At 43.6% G+C, this 12,828-nt stretch overlaps 1 long non-coding RNA gene across 1 annotated transcript in view; it reads left to right on the forward strand.

Moving 5' to 3' along the window:
• LOC120865428 overlaps positions 1–1,914 on the forward strand; it is a 56,155-nt gene extending 54,241 nt beyond the window's left edge. The window contains exon 3 of the long non-coding RNA XR_005721398.1: positions 1,441–1,914. This is a non-coding gene — a long non-coding RNA (uncharacterized LOC120865428). The remainder of the gene's footprint in view (positions 1–1,440) is intronic.
• The last annotated feature ends 10,914 nt before the right edge of the window (positions 1,915–12,828 follow it).

The raw sequence follows: 12,828 nt of genomic DNA on the forward strand, positions 1-12,828 counted from the left end.
GCCAGATTATTGGAGCTTCAGCTTCAGCATCAGTCCTTCCAATGTATATTCGGGGTTGATTTCCTTTAGGATCAACAGGTTTGATCTCCTCGCTGTCCAAGGGACTCTCAAAAGTCTTCTCCAGCATCACAGTTTGTCAGTCCTAATCCCCCAATTTACCCACCCGCCAACCCCTTCCCCATGTCTACAAGTACCTAGAGCTGTGTCTCTATTCCTGCCCTGAAAATAGGTTCATATTTTTAAGACACGAACTTTCTTCCAGAGCACACTCTGGAAAAGGTCCTTTTTTCCCTCCATTGGTCTTCATGGGTTGGGATGGAGGGAAGTGTGACTAGTTACCGATCCAAAGTGTCTGTGGTTGAAAGGAAGGAAAAAGGAGCTGGGAAAGTGAGGCTTCATTCCAGCTCCTCCTCTGAAAGCTGTGAGTGCTTCCTCAGCCTCGAAAGTGGAGGAAATAGTACCCGCCTTCCCTGGCAGGGTTGCTGAACAGGCAAAATGACGCTGGGCAGAGAGGGCTTTGAAAAAACAAGCTGTGGGTACAAAGGTTTTATTGTCCTGACGCAGATTGCTATGGAACTGGTGATTAATAATACACTGTTATCTCAAAAGGTGGATGTGTGATCACATAACCAAGAGAGGTTTTTTTTTTTTTTTTTAATGATAAGCAGGGAGGCACTCTCAAGAGACAGCCCAAGTGTCTCCCAGAAACTGGGGGATCCCCTTTCCAGGCACACGTTAGAACCCTTTCTGAACTTCCTTCAAAGTTTTACCCCAAAGCTGCTATATAGCACAGGGAGCTCTGTGATGAATAGAGGGATGGGATGGGGGTACAGAGTGAGGCTGAAGAGGAAAGGGATAACTATATGCATATAGCTGATTCCCTTTGATGTACAGCAGAAACTAACACAACATTGTAAATCAATTATACTCCAATTGAAAAAAACAAATAAAAAACAAGTTTTACCTCAAAGTTGAGCTCTAAATCAATAACCTCTTCTGCATGGATGGACCTAGAGATGATCATACTAAGTGAAGTAAATCAGACAGAGAAAGACAAATATCATATGATGTCATATAAGTGGAATCTAAAAAAAGAGATACAGAGGAACCTATCTACAAAACAGAAACAAAGCTACAGCCTTGGGAAACAAATTGATGGTTACCAAAGGGGAGAGTAGGGGAGGAGGGATAAATTAGGAGTTTGGGATTAACATACACACATTACTATGTATAAAATAGACAATCAACAAGAGCCTACTGTATAGCACAGGTAACTCTACTCAATATTTTATAATAACCTATATGGGGAAAGAATATGAAAAAGAATGGATATATGTATAACTGAATCTCATTGTTGGACACCTGAAACTAAGACAACATTGTAAATCAACTATATTCCCATATAAAATAAAAATTAAATTTAAAAACTCTCTTCCACAGCATCCACAGCCAGATTTCATGGTCCCCTGGTCCTCTGTGTATCTGGACCTGGCACACTAATGAAGGGAGACAGACACTGGAGAGTCAGAGGTCAGCCCAAGTGGTACAGCTACACAGAACCAATGCACATACAGTCCCGACTGGGAAGACAGCTTTGAAGAGCAAGGGCCCACTGGGCAGGCTTCCCTCCTGCAAGGAAAGAGTCGGCTACTGATGTGTTAAGATTCGATTAACACAGGAAATAAACATGTAATAAATAATAGCAGTGTAATAAGCATGGTTGTCATTGACATGGTTCTATCAGTTGAAAATATGAGATCTGGAGGATAGGTTTCTTAGGCTTATCCTGCCCTTATTTAAAAGAAACTGACATATGTAATTTATAAAATAGAAGATAATTTTAAAAGAGTTGGATACTGACTCGTTTTCTCAGTTTAACCACTGCCTTGTTCTTTTGACTGAAAAAGGATGTTTATTTTTAAGAACTGATATTTAGAGTCCAGGGCTTCCCAGGTGGCTCAGTGGTAAAGAATCCACCTGCCAGTGCAGGAAACATGGGCTCAAAATCTAGGTTAAGAAGATTCCCTGGAGGAAGAAGTGGCAATCCACTCCAGTATTCTTGCCTGGGAAATCCCATGGACAGAGGAGCCTGGCGGGCTACAGTCCATGGGGTTGCAGAGTCAGACGTGACTGAATGCGCATGCGCACGCATGCGCACGCACGCACACACACACACACACACACACACGCATTTAGAGTATTTTTCATGTCTTCCATCCCTAAGTTCCATCCCCCAAGTCAACATTACAGACACATAAAGCCATACCTGGGTCCTAAACTCTCTGGGAAGTGACATGACTTAACCTCCATCCAGGGCTGTGGTCAAGCCAAACAAAACAAGCATTTTTAATGGTCTGGAAGCCAGCTCAGTTTATGATTTGCACACCTCTGACCATTCAGTTCATGGAACCGTCCTACCAGCTTTATCTCAGGGTAATGTTGCTGACTCCTCAGAAAGAAAGTGCGAGAACCCAGACTATTACTCCTCGTGTACTTGGAGCAAGTTAAACAGCATTCTAGGACATGAAGCAATTTGAGTAACTTTCCTCACTTCAGATATTTTTGTATCTGAGATGCTTAAAACAGAATTTCTACATGACACAGGGCCATATCTGAACATGGCAAAGTAAGAAACAGGAAGCTAAACTTCTTGAAATAACTGCCTGGTCTGGACTCTGGACTCTCTTAGCATTTTCAAATGAGGAGATCTTGTCGTCTTTGCAAGCCATGTTGACAAACTGATGCTATATTTTTAGCATGCCTTGAATGGAAAACATGAAAGATATGTGAACAATATATTTCCAAATATGTCACATATTTATAAAACATAGTAAATGCATGACAGATTGAGTAGGATATGTGGAAAAAATAACAGCTGTGGTACACCCAATTTCTTAGCAAATTCATACACAACAAATGACATTCATATCCCATGTTTTGTAAAAATCTATTTTTTAAGCATTTTAGGAAAGGATGTAGGGAATGAAAACAAAAGTTTGCAGGAGAAAAATCACAAGATGGATGTAAATTTAAATGACATGTCACATAATGATCATGTATAAAACTAGCTCTGAGTAGGTTACCCACTTTCCTCAGCATGCCATCTTTTGATGGAAATGATATTAAATAAAGCATTAAAAGTGATCTGCATTTTAAGGTGGCCTAAAATGTGAGACATGAAGGAAAGCCTATGAAAAGTTTCAGGATATGAAACAATTTGTGGGTCAATGTTGTTAAGATTTCCTTGGATGGAGTAAAATTGGCATCAGAAGTCGTAGTTGGTGGCACCAAAGACAAGATTGGGTTCTGAATTAAGAAAAGTCTGACCAGACACTTGGATTTGAATAACAGGCCAAAGGGATCCTGGTAAGTTCTAAAGCAGAGAATCAGCATGAGAAGCAGTATTTTTTAATATTTATTTATTTGGCTGCACCAGGTCTTAGTTACCACATGCAGGATATTTCGTTGTAGCATGTGGGATCCAGTTCCCTGACCAGGGATTGAACCCTGGCCCCCTGCATTGGGAGCATGGAGTGTTAGCACTTGACCACCAGTGAAGTCCCGAGAAGCAGTGTTTTTAAGGGAATAGTTTCAGCAGTTTTGAGTACAATCGTGACAAAGCAGCTTCTAAGGGTAATAGTATGAACTCCTTCTATAGATAATATAGACATTTGTGCTTTCCAAATGAGTTTTCCCATTTTCAAATCCATAATCTTATTTGAGCTGTGTAGCAAGTCTGGGAGGCCTGCAAGTAAGGTTTTATCATCTGCATTTTTCCTTCCAAAGAAACCAAGAGTTTGTGACTTCAAGGTCATGGTTAGAAAGAGGAGAAGCTAGTCCTAACAATGAGGATGTTTATTCTTTTAGGATCATACCTGGGAGAGATGAGGTTAAATATTTTTTTCCTTCCTCTTCTCTTTACTTTTGTTTTTCCCAAATTTCCTACAATGAACAAATATGATTTTAGAATGGTAAAATGACATTAAATGTTACACTTTTTAATATTTATATTAAAATCCCTACTCTCACGCCTTCCACTCCACTCTTTTTTCTTGCATTCCTACTTGAGGACTTTTTGTGCCATCCATGACTGACCCCTCCCCACAGGCAGGAAGAATTTGATTCAAAATGCAGGTCTTGATTGCTAGGCTGAGCTGGTGTAAGTCAATGTAGAACAGACCAGCCTGTGAGTATGGAGAGCTAAATTTGCATCCTATTTTCTACAATGCTGGGAAGTTCCCTCCTATCTGTGTGCCCTAGTTTCCTGTTCTGTATCCTTTCTGCCAGATAGGAAGTGTTTCAAGATTCCAAAGCAAACATCGCTTTATCAAAGAAAGGTGATGCTAAAATTACATTCTTATGTGAGACTGTTAAAATGTTGAAATTCTGCAGTTGAGTCTTCTGCTTAGCCTTGGCCTCACTGAAAGGAGACTTTGGGTAGCAGGTGGGGGCCCGAGAGGGCAGAGTAGGCAGGCATGGGAAAGGATGGGGGCCGGGGTTGTCAGTTGAGTTGAAATTGACCTCATCAGAAGGCATCCCAAGCTTCCTCTGGTCCTTCCCTTGTAAGCAGTGCTCTAAAGGAACATTCCTGACTAATGGACATGCCACAGAAACTCATACAAGGCGACCGTCTGATCTTAGTGTCCCTGATAATTATAGACCAGGCCACTTCATGACCTTGGGCAATCAACTTAGCCTCTAAATTTCCCACTTTCTTTACCTGTAAATAAATGATCTCCCTCGGAGCTAAAGGATAATTGAGATCAAATTCCTGAAGGATTTTTAACTCCTTAGAATTCATCAGTTTTCACACTGGAGGAGCTTTTGGACTTTTCTGAAAATCTAATGAAAGGTGGGAGACTTCCAGAAAAATACGTATACAGCCATAAACTTTTCATATAAATTCATGAGGCTTATTGACTCCCCAAAGCTTAAATTTCCTTTGGGTGGGAAAAAAAAAAAAAGCTCACTACCTTAGAAGGAAAGTGTTTTAAATAGGTCAAAGGTGAGTCATGTGCCATTGCTATCACGCCACTGCCATCCTAGTGGACTTGATTCCTGCATCTAATGTGCTGTACCATCATTATATTCATCTCATTATTATTAAAAAATAACTCTATCTCCATCGGTGTTCATCCTTCCCTTTCACCGCCCCCCTCCCATTTTATTATTATTTAGACTCTGAAAGTCTTGGAATGAGGGATGCTTTTGCTGTTGGTCGTCTGTGTAAGATCACATCAGTTCCTTCCATCTAAGTATGACCTAGAAAATAAAGAAGAATGTGCATAATTGAACTGAGCTTTTAAAAGGGGTTCTTCTTTATCACTCTTGGACAGTTAAAATTGCCGTGCCTGAGAAAGAGAAAATGCAAAAGTGGCCCCTTAGCCCATTATAGAGGACCCTTGACATAAGCATTCAATCCAAGGCTGATTAAAATTTGCATAATTCATCTTATTATTTATTCTAAAATAATTGAAAAGCAGTGGTCTTGAAGATAGAATTTTTCAAAAGCAGTATTTTACGCAGAGGTTTTAAAAGGAATCAGCCCATTTATTCGATAATGAAAAAAATCATTATTTTCACATTCCCACGTAATGTCTTCTGTTTTCTTCCATCTTCATTTAGCTCAGCTGGGAATTAGGCATATTCTTTAGTTATGCCTTAAAAAAACTAATAGTACGAAATAATAGTATCTTTTGTTGACAACGGGCCTTATTCTATGGAAAGACACCTGAATGCATTTTTAGGTGGTTCTTAGCTTTGTGTTGGTCCTGCCTTCCTTTGCCTCTCTCGTTTTTGACACAATGTATAGGTTTTCAGCACACCAGAATCTGGGGTTCTCTCTCACTCTCTGTATACATATTTTTTCTTTTACTATCTTCTATAAAAGGAGCTTGCTATTGATTGCAGCTGACTGAGCCGCTTGAGTTGATATCCAAGCAACGCTAACCCAGAGAGGGATTAGCATTACATCAGCCGCCAGGCGAGGGAGCCTGGCAGCCGGCCCGCCTGTAAAAACGGAACGCGTTTGCGTCACTGTTGCCTTGGTAATGTTTCTTGGAGCCTTGTCAGCTGTCCCCTGAGGTTGTTTCCTTAATATGTCAACAGACATTCCTGAATCTTTCATGCCGAATAGTTCTTTTCCTTTTCCAAAAACACTTAGATGACCCAGCAGCTGGTGCCTCTTGTTGCTGGGATCTTTCAAAACGTAATTTTTTTTTTTTTTAATGAAATAGGTGTTTTTGTTCCATTCCAAACATTCGAGGAGGATTTAGGAAGGTTTCGATTTCTGCTTCTCCACGTTAGAGAACCTATTTTTGAAGAAACAGGGCAGCCAGTTTAGGGCAGAGAGCTGTTTCTCTGCTTTTATCATCCTTGGGAAAAGCCTTTATTCCCTCACCAGCTTATCCAAACCCTCCAATTACCCTGTTACCTTGTGACCTTTCATAGAACAAAATGGCTGGTTGAAAGACCCAGCTGAAATTTGCCTCCATTTATGATTTGCTCTCTGATCTTGCTTTAAGAAAGTCAGCCAGACCTTGTGGGCAGTGACCTTGAGCAGCCCCTGCATGCTGAGAGCCACAGATAAGAAAGATGTGTCAACCACTGCCCACGTGATACCTATTTCCTCATTTTCCCCACGTCATTATTTGCTGATCTGGTAATTTGATCTCCACTTTCATCTTGGAATATTTTACTTTGAAGAATACCATAGCCAAGACCCTGGTGCTGGGAAAGATTGAAGGCAGGAGGAAAACGGGGCAACAGAGGCTGAGATGGTTGGACGTCATCTCCGACTCAATGAACATGAGTTTGAGCAAGCTCCAGGAGCTAGTGAAGGACAGGGAAGCCTGGTATGTTGCAGTCCATGGGTTTGCGAAGAGTCAGACACAACTGAGCATCTGAACAACAACAACAAATAGCCAAGTGGATAAGAGAGCCTCCAGCTAATGCCCCTGCCTTCTCTCTTTCTGAAAAGTGAGCAAAGCATCAAGGAGCTTTCCCCTGCACAATAGCCCTCCAGATTGTTATGCAGTGGCTATAGCAGTTAATCACAGTCAATAGTTGGAACATTGTAAATTTGGAGAGAAGTCATTTGGTTGGTGGGGAGGGGGCATTGTTATTAAATTCACTTAATCATGGGTGACGATGATGGAGGATTTGGGGGAAAAGCCACTTCCGCCTGTGTGTGAGCATCAGTCTCCACTGTGGAGGGGCGCCTTTCATCACCAGCTCCCGAGGAGGTCGTAGGTCTCATCCTCTGGAAATGCACTGAGAGCCCTAAGAATTTTGTGGCTCTGAAATCTGCCTCTGAGCGGGGCTGTGGAGGATGCCACTTCCTCCTGCCAGCGGATGGAACAATCCCCCTTCTGTTCTGTAATCCCTGTGCCCTTGGTGCACAGCCTCCTGGGAACTCGGCCATCATCCCCACTGAAGAAGGTCCCCTGGTTCACAGGAGGAGAATGGAAATGGGGCTCCCAGGAGGGGAGACATTTAGAATCACTGGGTCTTAGCATTGAAAGGAATTTTTAGAGACTGAGTGAAACCCAAGCTCCTCATTCATTTTGAGAATGAGAAATAAGAAATCCAGAGAAGTTGAATGACTTTGCTGGTAAGGCCAAGTTGGTGTCAGGGCTAAGAACTGCTCTCGCTGCCCAGGTCTGTGTCTTTCTCAGCAGGGCTGCCTGCTCTCCTCTGGGGTCAGTCCAGGGGTCAGACCATGGTCCTCTCTGCCAAGTGCAGTGCCCTGTCCAGTGGAATGTGAAGCTCAAGGACCATTGAGGCTGCGGGCAGTGTGGATGTGAGCAGTAAGGAGGTGAGGTCGGGCTGGGGGTCAACGGAACCCACAGCCCTCTTCTCCTTGCTTCACTGGGTGCCCACAGAGGAGCTCTCTGGTTTACACTCGACTTGGACCAGCAGGCGCCCATGGTCTCCAGACTGCACTTGTCCCCTGGCAGGACTGGAGAGGCAGCAAGGGAGCCCAGCAGTCACCACAGGGCCAGAGGCAGAGAACCTGGGTGGTGCTGGGACAGCCTTGAACTAGACTCTCACTCTCTTTCCCTTGGGAGCCAAGCAGGAAAATAGCATACCTGTGTATAAGGCAGTGGAAAAAGGATGTGTTAACCTTCACCCAGAGCTTGTACATCCAGAATCAGTTTTCTCATCCTTTTCTTCCCTTTTGCCAAACTCCATACATCTCCCATGGGCTGAGATGCTGTGAAGCTGGCCAAGCCTGGTGGCTACGATTCAGAGCAAGGATTTTGGGGTCCAACCTCCTGAGTATCCACCTAGCCTCTGCCACTTGAGTGCTGTGTGATTTCGAGCAGGATTTTATTTTCTGGAAGCCTCGGTTTCCTCATCTGGAAAATGGACATCATGCCAGTTAGTTTAAGAAATACCCTGACTTAAATAAAAGGAAGTTTGCAGTGGGTTTGGCTAAGTGCCTGGCATGAAAGTGATGGATACACCTCAACTGCTGTTGCTGTTAGCACATAGAGAACTTCACCAGACAGAATTCAAAAGAGAATTTACTTGAGTGTTTTTTAAAGGGTCTTCTTCTATGTGGACCATTTGTAAAGTCTTTATTGAATTTGTTGCAATGTTGTTTCTGTTTTTATGTTTTGTTTTCTTGGCCAAGAGGCATGTGGGATCTCAGCTCCCAGACTAGGAATTGAACCTGCCCCCACTGCAATGGGAGGTGAAATCTTAACCACTGGATCACCAGGGAAGTCCCAGGAGACCATTTAGAAGGACAAACCTTTGCAGTTAGCAAGTGAGACTGCATCAGTCATCAACATCTGGTCTTGCTGAAAAGGAAGGGCAGCTGCAGACAAGGAGACCGACTGGTGGAAACAACACAGATGACCTATACCTTGATGGGGCTATATATCAACATTGATCCCTTATAGAGGGTGGAGCCAGCCTGTCCTAGCTGGGGAACCCCAAATTCTGCTTTCAGTGACCTACAGCCCTGGCTGGGGGCACCTAGGTCTAGCAAGCAGTCCAACCACAGGACATGACTGCAGGGAAAAGAGAGAAGCAGCACAAAAGAATGGGGGACTTCCTTGATGATCCAATGGTTTGAATCCACCTTCCAGTGCAGGGGATGTGGATTCCATCCCTGGTGGAGGAACTAAGACTCCTCATGCCAGGTGGCAACTAAGCCCCGGAGCCACAACCCCTGAGCCCATGCTCCACAACAAGAGAACCTCAGGCGCTGCAACTAGAGAAAAGCCTGCATGCCGCAACAAAGACCCAGCAGAAGCAAAACAAAAAAAGGAATGGTGGCATTCTCATCGCTGCGGTGCAGAGAGGGTTTGACTGATCTCTGAGAAGAGGGCCTAGTGTTTTTCACTATCACTATATTCCAGATGCAAACATTCTCAGGCAGGAGAATGGGCCCTAAAGGATTGGTCTACCAACTGAAGAGTGAGAAACTGTTTAGAGTCACGCCTGGACTTCCTCGAACATTCCTCCTGCACACACAGACACAGACGTGCACACTGGGTGCCTGACCGAGGGGCAGGGGGACCCAGCTGGTGGCTCAGACGGTGAAGCATCTGTCTACAATGCAGGAGACCTGGGTTCGATCCCTGGGTCGGGAAGATCCCCTAGAGAAGGAAATGGCAATCCACTCCAGTACTACTGCCTGGAAGATCCCATGGACAGAGGAGCCAGGTAGGCTACAGTCCATGGGGCCGCAAAGAGTCGGACACGACTGAGCAACTTCACTTTCACTATACTGGCCAGAGCTCCCTGGGGTCCTTAGTACCTGGAGAAGTGACAGAAGAGGCGAGGGCTGGCCTCACTGCACCAAGGATCAGCTAAATGAACCTGGTACCCAGAGTCTTCCTTTCCCTGCAGAGGGACTGGGGCTGAGAGACTGGAACACAGGAAAAACTGGAATGTCCCCATTTTCCTTCCCCAGTGTCTCTCTGGCGGTCATGACAACAGAGAGGGGGCTGACGGGGGTGGATCAATCTTTCTCCGGCTCTGGAATGAGTCATTTGGCAAACAGCTTCATGTGGAAGTTACAAAACCTCTCGGGTCACCTATGGAAACCCCAGTCTTCAGAAACCACAGCAAGGTTTCTGTTTGTTTTTGGGTTTTTTTTTGCTCTTGAGCTCACTTCCGCAGCGGCAGGGATACAGGCGAATCACAAACCGCACACCGACCGCGCCCAGGCATTCCACCTGCGGATGGATACGCTGCCTTCGGCCTGGAGGACCCCGGAAGTTCCCTTCCATCTGCCATTACAGTTTCTTTTCTGTGTTGCCTCTTGGGTCTGTGTTGTACTAATTTGCCCAGCCCACACCCAAGATGGGGGCGCTGAAGGACCTTTCCTGTGGGGCCAGGAGAAAGCTTTTACTATAGACATGTTTTAAGGGGGAATTTTCTTGCTTTGTGTTCCCTACACAGATTTTAGGGATTTCTTTTACCCCCTTGGGGATAAAAATTATTACAAGAAAAACCCACAAAACTTTTGATGCCTGTGGTGTTTCTGCTCTTTCGGCTGTTAGTCCACTGAAATTATTTTGGAAACGAAGTAGCTCTCGATTTTTCAATAGCCACCTTCTATCCCAGTGGCTGCCACGTATACAAATTCAGTCACTCAGGAAGCATTTTTGAGCATTGCCTATGATCCAGGCACTGTTCAGTTTGCTGAGTATATAGCTTTGAACAACACTGATACACTTCTTGGTTTCAGGAAGCTTACAGCACAGTAATAACTAAAAAAACTTCATAGATATGCTATGAACCGAAACCAGAATTAAGGCTGGATAAAGACCCACTTAAACTTAATGCCTGGAAAATCCCATGGACAGAGGAGCCTGGTAGGCTGCAGTCCATGGGGTCGCCAAGAGTCGGACACGACTGAGCGACTTCACTTTCACTTTTCACTTTCATACATTGGAGAAGGAAATGGCAGCCCACTCCAGTGTTCTTGCCTGGAGAATCCCAGGGACGGGGGGAGCCTGGTGGGCTGCTGTCTATGGGGTCGCACAGAGTCGGACACGACTGAAGTGACTTAGCAGCAGCAGTAAACTTAATGGCCTACCTTTATTAATATATATGCAACTATTGTTCTCAAGTCATTGTTAGTGTACACAAGGGGCTAACCTGGTGGCTCAGTTGGCAAACAGTCTGCCTGCAGTGCAAAAGACCAAGTTCCATACCTGGGTCGGGAAGATCCCCTGGAGAAAGAAATGGCAACCCACTTCAAGTATTCTTGCCTGGGAAATCCCATGGACAGGGGAGCCTGGTGGCATACAGCCCACGGGGTCAGGAAGAGTTGGACACGACTTAGGAACTAAGGGTACCTACCTACTAGTGTACATAGATATACAACAGGCATCCCCCCAATGTGGTGGGGGGGCGTTGGCTGTGTCCCTGAAAATTTTGGATTTTGTGAATTCTCCTACAGTGATGACAAAGGCTTAGATGCAAGGTTGAAAAGGGACCACCCAACCTGTGAAAAAAATTGGATTTTGCTGAAGCTTTATCTTGGAAAAGGACTTAGAAGTGAATATCATTTAAACAGTTCGTTTTTCTTTAGAGACATAGAAAACAACTATTTAAATAGACTGCTGATTTTGTAAATCTGCTGATTTTAACTGGCAGCTCATCCATGTATTCATTTATGGTATACCAAGGCACTGTGCTTTATGACAGAAACACAAAGTTTAATAAGACATGGCCTCTGCCCTCCTGAAGCTTATAATCCTGTAAGAAAAGCAGACATGGAAACAATCTAGTAGGTGCTATGTTGAGGTGAGAGTGGGGATGGAGTCCACCCTGCATGAGCAAGGCAGTGGGAGGGTCATCAAAAGAAGACATCTGAACAGTGTCTTCAGCACAAGTTTAAAGATGCTTAACCCTCTTTTAAGAGCCGGTAGCTTTTCTGCATCCTTGTCTTTTTTTGTTTGTTTCTTTGCTGCATGGTATGTGATGTCTTAGTCTCCCAAACAGAGATTAAACCCATGCCCTCTCCACTGAAAGCACAGGGTCTTAACCGCTGGACCACCAGGGGAGTCCCACACTATCCTGTTCTCTGTGATGTTTGTCTATGGTAGCTGTAAGAATTTGGCTGCATTATCCATACACCAATAAACAACTCTACCAGCCCTTAGACAGAGTAAGCTGCTTAGTATTCTATTTTGTGCAATCAGAGATTAAATTCCAAATTCACTGGCACCCGGAGATGAAACAGCTAATTATATACAGTAATTGCATTTAAAATCCATGCCTTTGAATGACTGATGAAATCTTCTCTTTCAAATGCTCCTAAAACTCAGTGTGCCCAGCAACCAACTGGGAAGAAGTGGCAGTAAGTTTTTAGTCTTGTAATGCAGGTATGGTGCCATGCTCTTTCACCCCTGTGCTTTCCTTGAATTCACCCTGCACATTTAAAGAATACTTTTGTCCAAGAGGAAGAAGTAAAATTGTCTCTGTTTGCAGATGAAATGATATTGTATATAGAAAACCCTAAAGACTCCACCAAAAATTGTTAGAACCAATAAATAAATTCAGTAAAGTTGCAGGATATAAAATCAATATACAAAATCAATTTCTCTACAGCAACACTCTTTCAGAGAAATTAAGAAAACAATTACCTTGACAATAGCATCAGAAAACATAAAATACATAGCAATAAATTTAACCAAGGAAGTGAAAGAACTGTATACTGAAAACTATAAAACATTGATGAAAGAAATTAAGGGAGAAACAAATAAATGAATTGGAAGAATTAATATTGTTTAAACTTTATTCTACCCTAGCAATCTACAGATTCTGTATAATCCCTATCAAAATACTAATGGCATTTTT

The sequence above is a fragment of the Oryx dammah genome, unplaced genomic scaffold, assembly GCF_014754425.2.
Source record: "Oryx dammah isolate SB20612 unplaced genomic scaffold, SCBI_Odam_1.1 HiC_scaffold_6, whole genome shotgun sequence".
Classification (NCBI taxonomy): Eukaryota; Metazoa; Chordata; class Mammalia; order Artiodactyla; family Bovidae; genus Oryx; species Oryx dammah.